The sequence below is a fragment of the Stegodyphus dumicola genome, chromosome 11 (assembly GCF_044657685.1).
Source record: "Stegodyphus dumicola isolate Sdum_Otavi_A_Nest chromosome 11, ASM4465768v1".
Taxonomy (NCBI): Eukaryota; Metazoa; Arthropoda; class Arachnida; order Araneae; family Eresidae; genus Stegodyphus; species Stegodyphus dumicola.
The window spans coordinates 34,118,118-34,137,885 of NC_140778.1; positions in this window are offsets into that span (position 1 = coordinate 34,118,118).

The window sequence follows — 19,768 nt, forward strand, 5'->3', positions numbered from 1 at the left end:
TCATGCGGCGGTAACTAGATTGTACTCAGGGAAAAACTTATCCCCAAGGTTAATAAGATGGGCACTCAAGCTACAAGAATATAATCTGGTAATCAAGCATACCCCCGGAAAGGAAAATATCGTAGCAGATGCCCTATCAAGAATTAAAATAGATGAACAAGGTAATACTGTAAAGGTGGCAATGCTCACAGCATGTACAATAAATTCCCGAGAAACTGTAATAACCGAACTGGGTAAAGATCCTGAGTTTGGAAGCATTTATGAGTATTTAAAGGATCCTGAAAATTTTAGCCACCAAGATATTGTGGCGATAAGAAATAGGGCGGCCCATTACGAACTAATAGGTGGTCTATTATTTTATACAAAAACTACGAATTCCAACAACGAATTTCGACCTGTTATCCCAGCTAGTCTTAGATTAAATATCCTGCAGGAGCTCCATGACAGCCCTTTAGCTTCTCATGCTGGTATTCGAAAAACTATCCAACGCGTACGCGAGGCAGTCTATTTTCCTGAACTGCAAAAGTTAACAAGGGCGTATGTCCAGTCCTGCCCAACATGTCAAGCAGTTAATTATATTAATTTCCGCCCGGCCGGGCTTCTAAATAGTATTAAATCCGAATTTCCAAATGAAATAATTGGCATCGATTTATTGGGCCCTTCCCAAAAAGTCAGTTAAATAAAAGTCGCTATCTCCTTGTTATGGTTGATCATTTTAGTAAATGGACCGAAACTGTTCCCTTAAAACGAGCCTCCGCGAAATTAGTTACTGATTCTATTTTAAATAAATATATTTTAAAATACGGGGCGCCCCTAAAAGTTATATCGGATAATGGTCCTCAATTTGTAAGTAATATATTTGAAGACATGTGCCAGAAACTGGGCATACGTCATTTAAAAATGGTCCCGTATCGGCCGCAATAAAATATAGCGGAACGAGTCAACAGAAATATAGTGAAAATTATCCGTAGTTATGTTAAAAATTTTCATAAAAGCTGGGATAACTATGTCAATGAATTTGCTTTCGCCCTTAGGACCGCAAAACATGATACAACGGGCAAAACTACTGCTGAGTTATTTTTAGGCAGAAAGATTATAACGCCGTTAGATAAATTATTTTATGTGCAACAAAGAGCCCCAGAATTTAAAATGGGTGATATAGAAAAATTAATTAAGGAAGCAAAGAAGAATACTGAAGTAGCACAGAGAAAACAAAAATTATATTATGACTTGAAACGACGGGGAGTAACTTATAAAGTAGGGGATGAAGTTTTAAAAATTAAGCATTCACTTTCTTCAGCACCAGAAGATAAAACTGCCAAATTTTTTCCACGATTTCAAGGATCATATGGCATAGAAAAAATAACTCACGCTGTAGTAGTGTTAAAAGCTAGAAATGGTGAAACCTGCTCCGCCAACATTGATCAAATCAAACCCTACTATGATCGTAATAAAATGAAAATTTTCCAAGATCTTTTGCAAGATCCGGCACGGCAGACACAGCAGGCACAAGCTCCAGAGGTGGAAAAACGACAAGTACAAGGGCAAGCCATTAAGAGGCAGGAGCAAGTGAAAAGAAAGTTTCCCCGCGGAAAAATTGAAGGTGGCAAGAAAAAGAAGCCGTTCCACCGTCCAGAAAAGAGAGCTAACGAACACCCCCAGAATGAAGAAGGGAGAAGGACGACGTATGCAAAGAGAGCCAGGAGAAATGACGGCAACTATAACCCGGCTCTAAAACGGAAGATCTACTCATCCGACAGGACTCTCCGCAGCAAATGTCGCCGAACTGCGGAAGGGCCATCAGCGGCGGAGGAAAAGTTACAAGGAAAATTTGAACGGCCAGCAACGAGGTCCAAGCAGGAACACGAAAGAAGTTTCCCGGTTCCGCCAAGACCAGCTGCCATCAAACGACCAAGACCACAGGCAGAAGCGAAAAAGAAGGTATTCAAGGGTGACAGAACTGGAGAAAAAAGAAAGCATCTAGAGGAAGAAACTGAAGGGCGAGCCCGTACAAGAAGGAGGATAAATCAAACAACTATCTGCACTACCTTTAAGTACTGGGCCCAGAAAAGAATGTCCGAATATCACAAAGATAAGTAAAATTTTATGTTACTTTGCAAACTTAAGTTAATCTTTCATTCTTACTGCAAGTGGCAGATTTCAAGAAGTTTTACCTCATGCGAGGTCTACCTTTATCGCCAAAAGGGCTAGAAATGAGTTGTTACCGATTTTGGTATTATGTTTTTCAATTACTCGCGCGTAAAACTAAAGTTGATGTATAATAGCGTTGTGTAAAGACTTAAATATTGTAAAAAGTTATTGTATAAATATTATTTAAAACATTCTGGCAATAAAGAAGTTTTAGCCTGAAAGACTTTCTGAAATGTATTACTTCAATGTAGAAAGAATTGGCACTTGCTTTGAAAAGAATAGAAGTTAACAATGTACTACTAATGTATGTTTTCAAATGTATAAAATTAACGGCATGTTAATATGTTCTTATGTACAATGTGAACTGTTATTTTAAATGTTAAGAAATACCGTGATATGGTAAAAGTGAAAGTAATGTTAACATTTTTTTTTTATTCGTGTGACTGTAAAAAGACTAAATCATGTTGAATATGTGTTAAAGGTTGAATGATGTAGTAAGTCTCTCTGACGCTACACTTCAGAGTTAGCCACTTTCAGAATAGTACCTCAGGGTTTAGAGTTGAAATTAGGGTGTGTTACGAGGTCTTGGTATGTTGAATTTTAACACGTTAGTGTTTTGATTGTAGGAGGAAGTGTTGAACACATAGACATAAACACATTCGTGTTTGGTGTTCTTATACAACACATGTCAGAGAGCACGGGGAGAGATAACTAAAATAGTTATGAAGAAATAAGAATGTTAAGAGAAATATAATTATACATGTTACTTGCCATTTCATTGTGTAACATTTCATTAAACTAGTTTTCCTTCCAGATCTCTGGAAGGAACCAGATTTTCATAAAAGCTCCTGTTTAGATGCAGTACAGATGAAAAAATTGTGTCCTGGGAGCTGCTATTGTAAAAACAAATTTCTTTCTTTTAAATTTCTAGTTTCTAGCGAAAAATGTTTGTAAAAGATTGGCCTCGCGTTAGATTCTAGAGCTAAAAGTTTTAACAAGTTCGTTTTAGACCTCAGTTTCAAACTAATTAACTCTGGCGGGAAGTATGTAAGGATCTTAAGTTTTACTAACGTTTATTTTATTTTAAATCTTTACTATCACTTCTTATTTTCTACTTCCGGCCAGAATTATAAGCGTTAAAGTATTTTATGCAAAGTTTGTCTGGCGAACGCCAAGTATTTAAGTTGTGGCTTTTTGCCAAGCGAGAGAGAGGAAGCAGTTAGTCGAAGCAGGCCGCTTACCTTAGAAGTTTACTCAGTTGCTGGTTGTCTTCCAGGCTAAGAGATTTTAATCCTCTTGATAATTTTTAAACGTATTGTAGTGTTCACAGTTCTCTGTACTACATACGGCTTCCTGTTAATATAAGGCCAATCTTCCACGTTTATTATTTTAAAGTTAAATTAGAGTTTAGTTCTATTTTTTATATTTTTACGTTAGACCCCAAGTAGCGGGTCTGTGTATTCCGAAGTACGGAAGTTATTGTAAATAGAGAAAAATAAAGGGTTTTGTATACCCTTCTTGTGTATCCTGTCTACTTCCCACAGTTTTGTACATAGCTTTAGTAAGCTCTCTGTTCCGAGTCAGGTCCTTGCATGTTCCCGAAGAAGGTAAGACGGAACATTGAACCTGATAGGACTATGTTAGCTCAAAATTTGGTGGCCTCTGCGGACCTTTTTTTCTGTAAAAACGAAAGGCCCAATTATTCGGTCGTGCATTACTCCACACCACACATTAATGAATGGGTGAATCCCTTTGTGCCTCACGGTATTCATGGGGGTTTACAGATCCCCATATGCGCACATTATGACGATTAAGAATGCCAGAAAGATTTAAATGCAATTAATAAGCAGACGATATTTAGAAAAGTACATATATTTAGACTGAAAAATGAAATTGTCTGAAATTAACCACACGAGCAGACGATATTTACAAAAGTAAAGATATTCAAACCTGAAAAGGAAATTATACAAGTTATTCCATCAATAAATGCCATACGTTTGTTTATATCTTCATTATTTTTATGAGTTACTAAACATCAAAATGGGTCTGGGATTCTATAAATACCCTGTGTTCAAAAATTCTCACCAAATTTGTTACCTCAAGAACTATTTATTACTCGGAAATAACTATCTATATCTCTTTAGTTATTTATAACTCTACAATAATTAAATAATTCCTTTATTCATACTCTCAAATGAGGAAAACAAAAGTTACACTAACTCTCTAAAAAGAACAACATCATAGTATGTTGCCATTCTCTGAAACATAAACTGTTACAAAACATAGATAATAATAATAATATGAATAGATAATGAATAACAAAAAAACCTATAAAGAAAATGATTACATCTGCTTGAAGCTTGTGCAATATTACTCAGAAGCTGCAGTTAGAAAATTTAAAAAAAATATTAGTGTCAAAATATTGTTCATCCTCCCACCTTGCAATATGAAATTTGGGATTGAGTATAGCAAAATAATAAAAAATTAAACATTGTTCTCACAAGTACAATCGATGAGGAACTCTAATTGTCCTTCCTGATTTGGTTATCGTGGGCGATTTTAAATGGGTATGGATTATTCTATTTGTTTCTACAGGTACATCCTCAATTGGAGTTTGCTCTACCGAAAAATTTTCGCATGGTTGACTTCCGCTGAATTTCGATGGAAGTTCCTCGGCAGTCGATAATTCCAAAGGATAAAGATTTTGTATAGCTCTTATGACTACTCGATTTTGCACTTGTTATAAGAGGATGATCACTTGGCAAAATAGCGGGAGTTCTGAAATCAGATGTATCTTCTCTTTGAAATATAGCTATATTAGTTCTCATGAGACCACAATCAATGAATGGATTAAGACTTAAAATCCGTTTATCTTCTATTCCATTAAAGGACTCCTTTTGTATTAAACGAATCAAGATATTTTCAGCTTCATTTAACTCAGATACAGTAAGTTCATTCTTTTTCTTGTTTTGATGTTTACACTTGTAAACAAAACGACACATCCAAGCTACCAGTCTGCTTGTCTTACGATAACTTGAGAATCTAGTAGCAACTATTTCACTAGCATTAAGATTTATTAAGGACGAAATAATCCTTTTCTTTTTCTCAAGAGCTATTTCTTCTTCATCAGCACTAAAGTCTTCTTTTGGCCATTTTTCTGGTGATAAATATAGCCATTTAGGACCTTCCCACCATCTAGATTTAATTAAATAAGAAGCAGAGCATCCTCTACTGGGCAAATCAACAGGATTCAGTGATCCTGGTATGTGCCTCCAGGATTCAATAGAAGTCAGTTGCTTTATTTCCTTAATCTGTTGTGAACAAATACGTCCCATACTTCATTTCTATGTATCCAAGCTAGCACAATAGACGAATCTGTCCAAAAATATCATCAGCTTGAAATTCAGGTATTATGCTGGATGCTAAACGTGTACATATTGTAGCTCCAAGAAGTTCCAATCGAGCTATTGCTGTGTTTTTCCTTCCGCTGGGTGCAACTCTCGCTTTAGCTTACACCAAATGAACTTGAACCGAATCTATTGTTTGTACTCGAACAAAGGCCACAGCTGAATATGCAAGTTTACTCGCATCAGTGAAGAAATGAAGTGAGATATTTTCAATCTCACGATCACAGTTTAACCATCTTGGTATTCTCATTCTTTCCAGACACTGAAAATCATTCAACCATTTACAAAATTGTGATTTTGAATTTGAATCAACTTCTTGGTCCCAAGGTAACTTAACTTCCCATAGGTGCTGAAGTAAAAGTTTCGGCACAAGAGTTACGGGGCAAGCTATTCCTAAAGGGTCGAATATTTTGTGTGTAGTAGCTAAAATCTCTTTTTAGACAAAATTTCTGGTAGATAGTAGGTGTTGTTAGTAATATTAAGGCAAAGGTAATCTCCACATCGTTCCCAAATCATTCCTAATACATTTGGGGTACTAGAGGAATTATCTGTTGGGTCACTATATTCCCAACCACGTAATTCTAGCTTTCTTATAGCTAAAGTATCTGAAGCAACTTGTATGAATTGTTGCAATTCTAAATCATTTTTCACACTCGCTAAACAATTATCTACATAAAAGCTCTTCTTCAATTGCTCAATAATATCCACTTTATACTTTGGGTTTCCATTTAGTTGTTTCAAAGTGGATTCTAGAAGATGGTGAATTACAGAAACTAGCAAAAAAGGGCTACTTGTAACTCCAAATTTTACCCTACAGTGTCTGTAATACTTCAGTTTTCCATCAGTTCTATACCATAAGAATTCTAGATAGTCTTAATCCTTAGGGTTGAGACTTATTTGTAAGAATGCTTTTCGTATATCTGCAGAAACTCCTATTCTGTTCATTCGGAATCTATGAAGAATTGAAGGAATCAGTTCGATAAGGTTCTGACCTTTTTCTAGACAATCGTTGAGACTAGGGGATCCTTTTTGTTTGGCCGAGGCATCAAACACTGGCCTGATTCGTGTAGTACTGTTTTCTTTTACTACGTGTCGATGTGGTAGATAATGGCATGTTACATCAATTTCGCTGTTTGGTACTTCTTCTATGATGCCTTCTTGTTCCCATTCACTAAAAACTTCTCCATAAGCATCATAAAGTTTCTCAGCTTTTAGTTGTTTTACTGTAGAAGCTAATCTCTTTACAGCTAAGTCATAGTTATCTTTTAACGGTAGATAGTTATCAAGCCATGGCAAGCTGACTTGAAAACGCCCCTCTTCGTTCACCTTTACAGTAGACAAGAAATGATCTCTTGCTTCTTCTTGAAGTTCCAGTTTACTTTTCTTCTCTGATGGATCTAGAATTCCAAGTGAATCTAGAGACCATAGATCGGATATCAATATTTCAACATGGATGTGACGAGCAGTGCGGAATTGTCCGAGATCTCACGCATACCATTTTTCCCGAAAAGAGTCCAACCAAGTTTTGTTTCTATAGCAGCAAGGCCTGAAGTAAGCAATTTAAATCCTCCGGTCATCAACTTGCCTGTAATGTCAGCGCCAATAAGTATTTCTATTGGTCCATTACTATCGTCGCATACGGATATATTGTTCTCTTTAAGCTCTTGAATCCACTCGCCATTAGCAACTGGTGGTATACTTCCACAAATAATATCTTGGCTAAGAGCTTTTAAGTTACAATGATAAGTTCCATCCGTTTTAGACAAGAACACTGTAAAAACATCGTGGTTTATGACATCAGTACATGACCCGCCAAATAATGAATTGCTCAATCTTTCTTTAGATGTACTCTCAAATTTCATTTCATCTGCAGTGCTTTTTAAAATATAAGATCTCTGTGAAGTTGAATCGATAATAGCACGGGCCTGGCGCTTTCTATCTCGCCCTTTCAATGCAACCGTTAAAGTTTGCAAAAACACATTTGTTGTTCTCGCCAAATTGGCGAGGGTTTCATCTCGTTCAGGTACTGCATCCGTATTTTCATCCTTATTCGTGCTAACAGGAACTGGAGATTTTGATTCATCTTGGATATTTCTACATAAAAGTATGTGATGTTTCTTTCCACAAATCACACACGATGTTCGTTTTTTACATTTAGCTATTACATGTTTTCTGTCTAAACATAAAAAGCAACTGCGACTATTTAGAACTGCTTTTTGCCTTTCCTCAGACGTCATCTTTTTTGCTTTAAAGCAATCACCAGATGCATGATTTCCAGCACAAAAAATACATCCAGTTGAATTTTGTTCAGATGTTGCTATTAGAGTAGAAGCAGAAGGTGTTTTGGAAAATTACCCACGGTTTTTGAAACCAAAGTGTTAAGCATTCCCAGGCTTAGGTGTCTGATATTTAGTAAAGCACTGAGTAGCTATATATACTCTCTCTTCACCTTCAATTTGAAATATGAAAAATGAAAGCAAACCATCTAAATCCATGCGATGTGTTGACGCATTTTTCTCTTTTTGCTCACTACTTTCAGATTCTCTCTGACTGCGATTAATAACTCGGAATCTTTGCCATGCTCTTAATGTATCATCCGGCAATGACGATTCGACTAGAGGATATAACATCGCCGCATATTTATCTCTAGCAACACCCAGAACTTCTAACGCTCTAAGTTTTGATTCTAAGTTATCATAGAGTTTTCGTAATGAAAATTTCTGCTGAGAGTTTTTTAATAATACTAACGAAAGTAGATCTCTAACATAGACTTCTATAAGAAGGTCTTCTTTCTCAAAACGCGATTGCAGTTGTTCTAAAGCTTTACTATATCTTTCGCCACCGGGCGGAAAGCTTTTGATTAACTCTTCAGCAGATGACCCTTTTTCCATAGTCTGCAAGAAATATGCAAATTTATCATGATTATCTAAATTGGGATCTTTATCGATTTTTTTAAACTGGCCCCAAAATCCTAACCAGCTTTCAATATTCCCATCAAAAATCGGAAGTTTAAGCTTAGGATAACGAATAGTAGCATTTTGAGTTAAGCTTTCATTAACAACAGAACCGTTTTCCTTTTCAGCTAAAAGCGAAACTAATTTACTTTCTGCCATTCTCCACTTATCAATGTAGCATTCCGACTCATCAAATTCGTTATTTATCACAGTTTCATCTTTTTCAATTTTAATCAATTCTTCTCTATAAGTCTGTTCTATTTCAATCATAGGTTTTGCTTTGTCCTCAACTAATTTAAGTTTCGAAATTTTTCCGTCTAAAGATAAATCATTTTCATTCTTCTCAAAATCATTTAAAGCTTTTGTAAACAATCTCCTAAATTGAGATCGTTTGCACTTCAAAACATCCATTATAAATAAACGAAAGAATTCTACTTACAGATAACAATCCTGTCGCGGACGCCAAATGTTCAAAAATTCTCACCAAATTTGTTACCTCAAGAACTATTTATTACTCGGAAATAACTATCTATATCTATTTAGTTATTCATGACTCTACAATAATTAAATAGTTCCTTTACTCATACTCTCAAATGAGGAAAACAAAATTTACACTAACTCTCTAAAAAGAACAACATCATAGTATGTTGCCATTCTCTGAAACATAAACTGTTACAAAACATAGATAATAATAATATGAATAGATAATGAATAACAAAAAACCTATAAAGAAAATGATTACATCTGCTTGAAGCTTGTGCAATATTACTCAGAAGCTGCAGTTAGAAAAATATAAACTAAAATATTAGAGTCAAAATTTTGTTCACCCTGTATATAGTAGGATTTAGGGACCGTTGTATTATTTCTTGTTAACCGATATTTCGTTTTAAGCGTTTTCGCGTTGAACGTACTTCACTGTATCTATTTGTTAAATGTTAAACGCATGTGTTCCTGCATTTTTACTTTTCCGGCGTAGCTTTGTCTCGTGCTCCATTGCACGGGGATATAAAATAATTTTAATTTTAATTTTACTAAAAATAGCTAATTAAATACAAAATCCACAACAAAGGTAATCAAACAGTGATCTAAAAACAGAGCCTCAATTTTAGGCATAGATAGTTAGAAGCAGATCACTTGAAAGATGACAATTATAAAAAAAATGTGGCTTACTCGTAAAATAAAGAATGCGAATAAATTAATGCTACTATTGCGCAGACGGGGAAAATTGCTCGGACAATAACAGCGATAGAGAGTTTCATCAAAAAGCATATCCATGAAAGAGAAGAAGTAAGAACTAAAACCGTCAAAGCTTATCAATTTTTGAAATCATTTCTAAGCATAATATTTTATCTGTGCAATGTTCGATGTGTTAGAAGCATGTAAAAAAGCATTCCATGATAGCAGTTTTGCGAAACAAGTGCATGTTAAGGCGATTAGAGAGTCTCATTTTGTGTACCATGAGCATAGTCGGTCAATAATCATTTCTAACATATGAAGAAACAAAACCTTTCGAGTATAACAGAGGAAAATACATTTGGGACAGATGGAGATCTGTGCCAAATTAGTTCCTACTTTTGAATACTTTTGTACTGATTTTTGATACCGAAGGTTTTATAATTTTGTTTGAACATTTTTCAGAAATTTTAGGGTGCAACGTTATCAATGAACAACATTTACTTGCCAAGCATGCCCTCTTTAAATCAGTACCAAATTAGCAGTTTATAAAATCCACAGTTCTTACACCCTTAAGGCATGCCTCATTTTGTAAGGACTCTTCCGTCAGTAATGGCATAAAACTATCTTCTAGCTAATGAATTGTGAATTCCTGTCTCGTGCATGCGAGCCACTTCCCTTAGAAAGTCCTTCAAGAAGACATCCCTCTTCTTAGGCAGACAGCCTTCGAGGCTTTACCATAATCACATATCCTTTCGGATATACTGGGGGTCCTTACGGACTACCCCCAGTATATCCGAAATCCCAGTATATCCGTGGCTTTTAATAGAGTCTGAACCCTGTAAATTTGCTTCGAAAATAAGTGCTACATTTGTGGAAACTAAAAAATGAGAATGGAAATCTAGTTACGGTGTTATATTAATTGTACAATTTTACTGCTGTCGATTTGCTAACTGAATCGAAAGTTATTAATGACTCCACCTACTTGAAATGTAACAACTAATTTGAGACAAAATATTCAACCTAAATGCCACAACTAATTTCGGACAGAGGAAGAATAACGCATACCAGTATCAGAAGTTCTAATTATTGAGGTCCAATACTTCAAAACTTTGAAACTTGATGTTGCAACTCTAAAATTAAAACTGTCAAGTTGAAATTAAAGACCGATCAATGGTAAATTTCAAAGTCACTACTTTGCCTAAAATTAGCCAAGTAGTTTCTTTTAAAAAGCGGACTAGAAGCATTTCCGCATTTGCAAACATTTATTAAAATTCTTTAATCGCAATCTTGAAAGATGAAACTGGTAGGTAAAAATTCGACAAAATGTTTTTTTACAATAAGCATAATATTTTACCATTTTGTCTTCAGATGCAGTCGCTTTTGAATTAACGCTTATTATTCAAAATTGTATGTCGAAATAGTGAACCCAGGCGGAAGTGCAAAATTTGATTTCAGATAAAACTGTAAATTTGCCGGTTGTTGCAATGCGTAAGCAACATTCACATCCTTTAGAGGTTTGTTATAAATTATCACGGACGTATTTTAAGCTATCGAAGCTAAATGCTTAATTTCATAAATGGTAATCATCCAAATATTACGTATTACTTATGTAAGGGAATTAATTATGAAGGGGAAATGCAGTATTCGTAAAATACATTCAGTTTAAATATCTTTTATTAACTTTAAATTTCTGACTTGAATTATACGTATCCACATGGTACGGATGTGATGTGATTCTGATGTCATAAATCGTTTTGCACTTTATTAATGAACTTTTGTGAAGCATTCGCCTGACGTTTTAGGATGCCCATCATCATAAAACAAAAGGAAAAGCCCTTTTGTGTTATGATGCAAAGTGTTAATAGCATTAAATGTAATTTATTGCTTAGGTATCTAATTTTATGTAATGTTCAGATTACGGCTTCCACTCCTAGGTGTTTCCACCTAGATGTTAGTTTATTAATTGAAAAATATATTGGCAGGTTTCTGTCACAAAAATACATAATTTTTGTTTGTGGTTCATTAGTAATTTTTTTACTCAAAACTTATTTTAATTTGTTGCGCATACAATAAAATTCAACACATTAAATAATAGTTTAGAATTCTATGTTTTTAATTTATATTATAACAATTCTTGCTATAACACGAATTTTTTTTATCCTCTTGTTGTACAACTGCAAAAGGTTCTCCAAATTTTGGAGATTTACATCCTTTAGTTTCATTCATGTTAATTACTAACATGTCATACATTGAAGCGAATTGAACAGCTGGAAAGCGTTACTTAATTCACAGTTTTCCGCAATCTTTCGTGGAATTATTGCGTTAATTGGTGTGAGTTTTGGAATTTTGCGCTTATTACATTCAGAGGTATAATGAATTTAAGCCATTGACTATTTCTGGTCTATGTCAATGGTTTAGGACGTGTGTAGCCAGCTCCGAATATGGGTCTGGGGCGCGCCCCTTACTGTTCTTATGGTTATATCGTCTGCCTGTTACAACACCTTTATGTGGATAGGTAATAATTATGTGACAAATATATATTATGTTTAGTCTAATAATATTACATCATACATTTTAATATTAATAATAATAAAAATATCTCATATAGTTATCTATATAGTGCATATAATTAACGTGTTTATAATCATACATACCATATCAATTACATTAATTACAAACATATTAAATCCATATATAACTTTTTCTGCTTTTAAACTTAACCATTTTAAACGCTATTGAAACAATTTCGAAAGCTATAATACAGGAAACAACGGGAAAAATAATAATATTAGTACATGGACTTCTTATATTTTACTTTCATTTCTGACGTATATAGCCTCATGCATATCGAGGAATATTAAAAAAATTTTGAAATTCTTCCTATTTGTTTTCATAATGATACAACAATAAAATCCGCATTTTGCGTATATTTAATTATTTAAGAAAAGATATTGAATTAAACATAAAAGGCCGTATACGCACTCTTTATGTTAATCAAAATATGAAATTGGAATCAAAAATGAAAAATTTGAAGAAAGATTTTAATAATTGAATATCTCTATTATAAAACAGACGAAATTAACCATGCCAATAGAAAACCGTTTCTTTATTAATGTGTCTTGATATCAGTATTTACGCTAGTAAAGTGTTTACCTGATGCGGGAAGCATCGCAGTGAGATATGAAATGCATAGAATTCTGCAAGTGCACGTAAAATATAATTTTCCAGGGATTGACAATGTCAACATTTCTCAAAATTCTTGCGTATAAGAATTATTCAAAATGCAAAATTAAGCAAATTTATTATGCATGTAGAACAAGAATTTTTTTTTTCAATTTAGGCACAAATTTAATAAGTTCAAAAAGAGCACAAAGAATTTATTTTGAGATCCTCTACCGTAGATCTCACCAATCTAGTTTCCGAAAAGAGTTAGAGTAGATTGAAGGGTACCCTTGTATTATCGCGAAGTTGTTGTTTCATTTATCGCAACCATGTGTGACGTGTATACGAACCAGTTTCCCTTAGGAAGTCCTCCACGAAGGCATCCCTCCCCTTCGAGCCTCGAGGGCCTCGAAAGCCTCGAGGGCAGATAGCCCTCGAGGCTTTGCCATAATCACACACACACACACACATTTATCGCAAAGTTGTTGCTTCGTTTATCGTCGAGTTGTTGTTTCCTTTATGGTAACCTGAGTAGTTGAATGCCCCGTAAATATAATTTTACCTACAATTGGGTGCTCCTTTGACTTTTTAAGTGAAAATATATCGATGTGTACATGGACAAATGGAGTGGACAATGCCAAGTTTTTTTAGTGCAAATAGGTGAATGTGTACATGGATACCGAGCTTGTGCAATTCTTTGACTTGTTATTTTGTCTTTGTGTAGCGGCAATATTAGTGCCCAAAATCTCCGCTACACAAAGACAAAATATAACAAGTAAAGAATTGCATAAACTCGGTATCCATGGCCAAAAGACGCCAAGGGATACCCGTAAATATACTTTTACGCAGATAAGTTAGATATAAAGACAGTTCTAATGCATTATCCTTTGAATGTGTTTATGTGAGATATGAGTTATATAGCTTAGATTTTAGAACATTTTTCATACTGCAGCATGGCTGGAGAGGATACTCATATTTAAACTCTTATCTTGGGTATTTCGGTATTCTTCTGTCATCGGGACCGGTTCAGAAATATGTGTATGCTTGCATATATGGATGTATGTATTCATGTATGCTTATTTATATGTTCATACGTATGTATGTGCTTGTATATACACACATATATGCACATAATGACATACACACTTGTATACATACATACATTTCTGAATCCGGTCCCGATAACAGAAAAGTACCGGTGTTTCTGATAGTGCTATCAGCTGCGGTTTATCCGAGCTACGTTATAGAAAATATTATAAATCTGGTTCATCGCGCAGTGATGAAAAAATTCCCATCCACTACAATCAGAGTAATACAAAACATCTGCAGGAAATAGGAGAGACAGCAAGCAGCAATGTTTAGACGATACTGCATTAATTTATAACTTAAGTAGTGGTTTAGTCCTTTTTTCTATGGAATCCAGATTTATTTTCTGCAATCAAATGAATTTCTTCCCCAGTTTAAAATTCTCTAAAATACTGATATGTTGCTAATTTTTGTTTTCAGTTTTGCTCTTCATGGTTATGTTTCTTTTCTGCGCTTTTTTAACCCGCAATAGATTGATCATGCGTTGCCTTTGTTATTACTCCGTTTAATCGGGAGATTACTGATGTGCTACAAATGCTACCATTTTATGCAGATTTCCTTTTATTATAAACAGCATTTAATTTTTTTATTTTAATTTTATGTTTGATTTGACGAGTTTAGAATAATGCATTGTGAATGTATGCAGTAACCATTTAAGAGGAAGATAAAATTACAAAAGATTTCAGGAAAGTCAACTTTACGTTTTCGGCACTACAGGAAGAATTTGATTAATGCAATCACAAATTAAGGCAAATAGAATCATATTACGTTGCTAGATACTTCCGCACTGAAAGCTGAAATATCATATTAAGTTTACTGAAAAACAATGACTAAAGTCCGATTTATACGCAAACAAGGAGGCTAGAAATTTAACTTTATATACAGCTAAATTGAGTTCGAATCCAAGCAACAGATCCGCGGCCATTCCCGAGGGTCCTTTACCATCAAAGAAAAGGTTTCTCGTATCTGTGTACATTTAGCGAAAATTAAAAAAAAAAATTAAGCTTTCGTTTAATTTTTTTCTTCAAACTTGGAGTGGTTTCTGCTTTCTCATGTACATGTTGCGGGAAGTAGGAAAATAGATATGGCCTCCGATTTCACGTGCCCTCATCAGAGTCCTTAGCAGTTCTTCAACTGAAAAATACCACGTAAATAAGCTATACCATAAGGGAGAGAAAGTTATTTTTGAAATGGCCTGTACTCTTCCAATAAAGACTAATTCCTTCATAAAACGCACCACTTCAATGTTTAAATTTAAAGTAAAAGATTGTAAAATTGTCTTAAAGGAGTCATAAATCTGAATGTAAGACGGTTAATGTATGGAAATACCCAGTTTATTCTTAGACCTAAATATCTAGTTTAGGTTCAAAGTAAGACATTAAATTATATAGAAAAAATATCAACTCATATGATAAAAACTGCGGTCCAAAATGAAAAAAGAGAAGTAAAATTAAATTCTTTTTACACAAGTGGAATACGAAAATATCCAAATCATTCTTAGAACAAAACAGGATTTAAAGACTGATATACTCTGTAGCCAAAAAATGAAAGATTCTCAGATAATTATAAATTCAGCTTGCAGGCTCTTATTTATCGGGCTGTGCAAACAAAAGTCCTATCACTTAAATTATGGAGCGAAAGAGTACTTTTACATGTAGCCACTTCTGTCACACTTGTGTATGGATGGGACTCGTCACACTTGGGAGGATGAAGATTGATTAAGAAAAGTCTTAAGTAGTATTAAAAGTACAATTTAAAGCAATAAAAATGAATTTAAATTTCTTACCTTCCACACATTTATCTGGGTGAACAATGGGGAGTCCGAAATTTCTAGCGATCCAATAAATACTTCACATTCTAGATCTTTATATTTTTCCATCGACTTTAAGAAATACATTTTGCTCCGGAAGAAATGGGGCGGATTACTAAATGGCTTAGAATTCCGTGCAGTTTATTAAAAATCTAAACCAACAGCTACTAAACGTTTTAATTCTACACAAATACTTTTTATGACCGTGATCTTTATTTAATAGCCTTTAGCTTTGCGCCATTACAAGGGATGGAGCCCGTTGCTCATTTGAAGGGATGGGCAGTTGCAAATCGTGTCTTCTCCGAGATACGAGCTCGGACCCATCGTTATGGCAAACAGAATCACTAACCACGGTACCGACAAAATATGCTTGCCTTTAAATTAAATTAAGATCTCTGCTTGAGTATACTGAGCGTGGCGCACAAGCGTTTTGTTATGTACTCTATTATGTATCGAACAATAGAACATTTTTACATCTATTAAATATTTTATTATTTGATTCATTTTCTAAGATCCTGCTTCCGAGAAATTCGAGAAAACGTTTTCAAGGAAGATGGTACGCATATTATGGCGTGTGGGAAGTTATGAAAGTTCTTATATACGCTTGGAGGCATGGAAACGAGTTATATTTTTTGTATGCTATATATATTCCTTTCGTGCTAAAAAAATCCAAAACATTTGTTCATGTGAGATATTTATTTTAGCCTCTGAAATCATCACTATAATGGAAATGATTTCATTTCAAATATAAAGAGAAAAAACTCTACTTTATTATTTCAGTGTTTGTTTTTGAACTTGACGCGGAACCTGTTCTTGAATTTAGTAAACGGATATGGGATAAAATACCGGTTTGGAAATGTGATACAATATTCGTTTGGGAAATAGATATGTGATAAAATATCCATTCCGAAATAATTTAGAAATGCTGCAGTGCTTTGGTGATGGTTCTTTCCATGGTAATAAGTATAAAGGCTTTATTGTGTAGATGGAATTCCAAACAGTTCAGCATAGTTTCATTGTTCGGTAAAGAAATTCTAAAGACGAAATATTTGATTCACACATCTTTATGGGCGAAATATTCAACCCACAGTCTATAAAAGTTTGACAACAGTTTATAAAAGACAATAGCAATATACAGCAACCAGCTACTTAAAATAATAGCCACTTTTAATAAGTTCCTAAATTTATATAAGTTCTAAAAAACATAGTTGAAAGACCTCATCTTTAAAATAGGAAAAAGAGTCAACTAGGAAACTTTTTCTACCACTATTCGGGGGTGTCGTGTTAAAAATTCTTTATGACTGAGCATGGCTTCAATTGAATATTTGTCAACGCTATGTTGACAACTGTAGTAGTTATAACTTCTACAAACTGATGAAACTGAGTAAAAGTTTTAAAGGTAAAAGTTTACAATTGGGTATCCCTTGTTTTTTGGCGATTCTTTTTTGACGCCAAGATCGGCGCCAGGAAGGCACAATTCAAGATGGCCGCTATACAAAATCAAAGTAAGAAGTCAAAGAATTACACAAACACATCGATCTGTTTTCACTTAAAAAAACATCCTGCAATTGCACAAACTAGACATTGCGCACTGGCTTAAATTTGTCCATGTACACAACAATCTTTTTTCATTTAAATAAAATCAGGAAGCTAAAAGAAAGTTAAAACTATCATTGTAACCAGAAGTGGGGTTTCACTGCCTAAATTTGAAAAAAAATTGTCGCTAATCGAACGGGCACCCAATTCTACACTAATCTCACATTTGCGAATGACCACCGCTTTGCCTCAAACACTGCAGTTTTACCTTAAAAAAATACACTTCGCATTCAAATCCGCTAAAGTTCCTTCAATTTCCAATTATTTATAATACGGAAGGGAATGAAAAAACTGGTGGTCATCAATTTTGAAATAATTCATTTTAGGTACCAGATTGGATAATATTTCAATTTAAATTCATTACTTCTTCGAAGCAAAGCTTGTTTCGAAAAATTCGTTTTCAAATTTTTCAACTAAACTGAAAATGCGTGTCTCGACTTTAAACTCAAAGAATAATTTTTTTCAGTTTTTCGTTCATCAAACAGTACAAGCTTCTTTCTCTTTCATTAAATAATAAAATAACTTAACATCTTATAAGTTGAAATTTAAAATCGAAAGATAAAAGAATATTTAGAATACGTGAAACGTGTTTAAAAGGAATTTAATAAAAAGTCATTAGGGTTATTAAAATTTATAAAGAATTAAAATGTAAACCGAAATTTTATAATACACAGATTATTTTAAAACATTTGAAATTAAAAACTATGAAAATGCAAATTTATTATTCATGCTTGAATACATCAAATGGACTCGTCCGGGAATAATAATTTAAAACATTAAAGTTCAAACAAATAAGGAGTACTTTCTAACGTTTCGATTTACTTGACATTTTAAGCACCAACGAGTTAAAACAAAAATAAAGTAAAAATTAAAAAATCTGAAAGCTGTCTGATTTTATATGACGCTAAATGTTCAATTTCTTGGTTTACACACACATATAAGTTTAGAGAGCATTTCGGCTAATGTCCGTTTGGGCCCAAAATATTTACAAACAGCATATCTTTAGAAATGCCGACAATCAGTTTCACGCACTGGACATAAGAATATTTTTTTCCTTACATTGAAATTCTTACATCGTCTGGAATCGTTGAGTTTGTTAATCAGACAATCGTTAAAGTTTTACAAAACATGGAATAGACAGTGAAACAAACACCAAATACGGGCTTCCACGTGCCAATATTCAGGTGGAAGGCTACTTTATTCCAATTCGATGGGTCCAGGTACCCGTGTTTTTCACAGTGAGCGAACATACATAAATTCATACAGACCTTTCCTTATTTAATTTCTTTAAATATAATACGGGACAATAATATCTGGTGGCAACTATTTGAAAAGTGAAACGGACATTATAGTGAAAGCACGCAAAATGACGTATCGAGACTAAAAGGCTTCTAGGCTAACGCCCCTTTGGGCTAAACATATTGAAGTAACAAGAATGAAAATATAGGTATAAAAATGAAAATAATAACAGTAGCTATATATGCATGTCTATATTGTTGCGTGCGTACGCGTTCGTAATATATTGAATGCACAGAGATCCGATGATAGGTTGATAAAAGTTATGTTATCGAAAGATAAAGTTCAGATTTCTGTATCTTTCCACAAAAATAGTCGTGCAGCAGCAGAGCAGTGGACGTCAACCCTTAGAACTTCACGGACCACTACATATATAATTTTGTATTTGGCGGACTACTAACAAGAATTAAAAAAAGGGAAGAAACCTAAAATCAAACGTTAAAAAAATATTTAACTTTTCCAATACATTTAATTCTAATTTTCATTTGTTAATATAAGTTTCGAAACATTTGGAAACATTTGGTTCATTTCTTTTGCAGCTAGATATAGCTGCAAAAGTCGCTAAAACGTCGCTGAATTCAGAAGGAATTTCGCTGAAGTAGTAGCTAAAATTTAAAAAAAAGTATAATCGATATTCCATAATAGGTTTTGTTACTCGTCATTATTTTAACTGAATCCTCATTAAAAATATAAATAATGTCCCAATATTTCTGCGGATCATCAAAACGTTTTCACGGACCACCAGTGGACCGTGGACTACCGATTGGCAACCGCTGCTTTAGAGTATCACAGAATAATGTCAGTAACTGCGCATCAAACTATAGTGCCAGCCACGTTTTTAGGAATTGGATACTTGGAGAGGTAATCAATGACAAAGAGGATATATTTGTTTTCGTCAGCTGTTTGTAGCAGAGATCCCAGGATGTCAATGGCGATGCGTTTAACAGAAGCTGCTAAACTGTAACGTTGACGATTTCTTCAGATGCGTTTCATTGGTCCGTTCCGACTTGCGCACGCATCGCATGGTTGGCACCGATTTTGCTCATCAGCTCTTGCATTACTCCAGTAGAACCGTTTTCGATCTATGCACAAAGTCTTCATTATTCCAAAGAGACATCCAGTAGGACTGC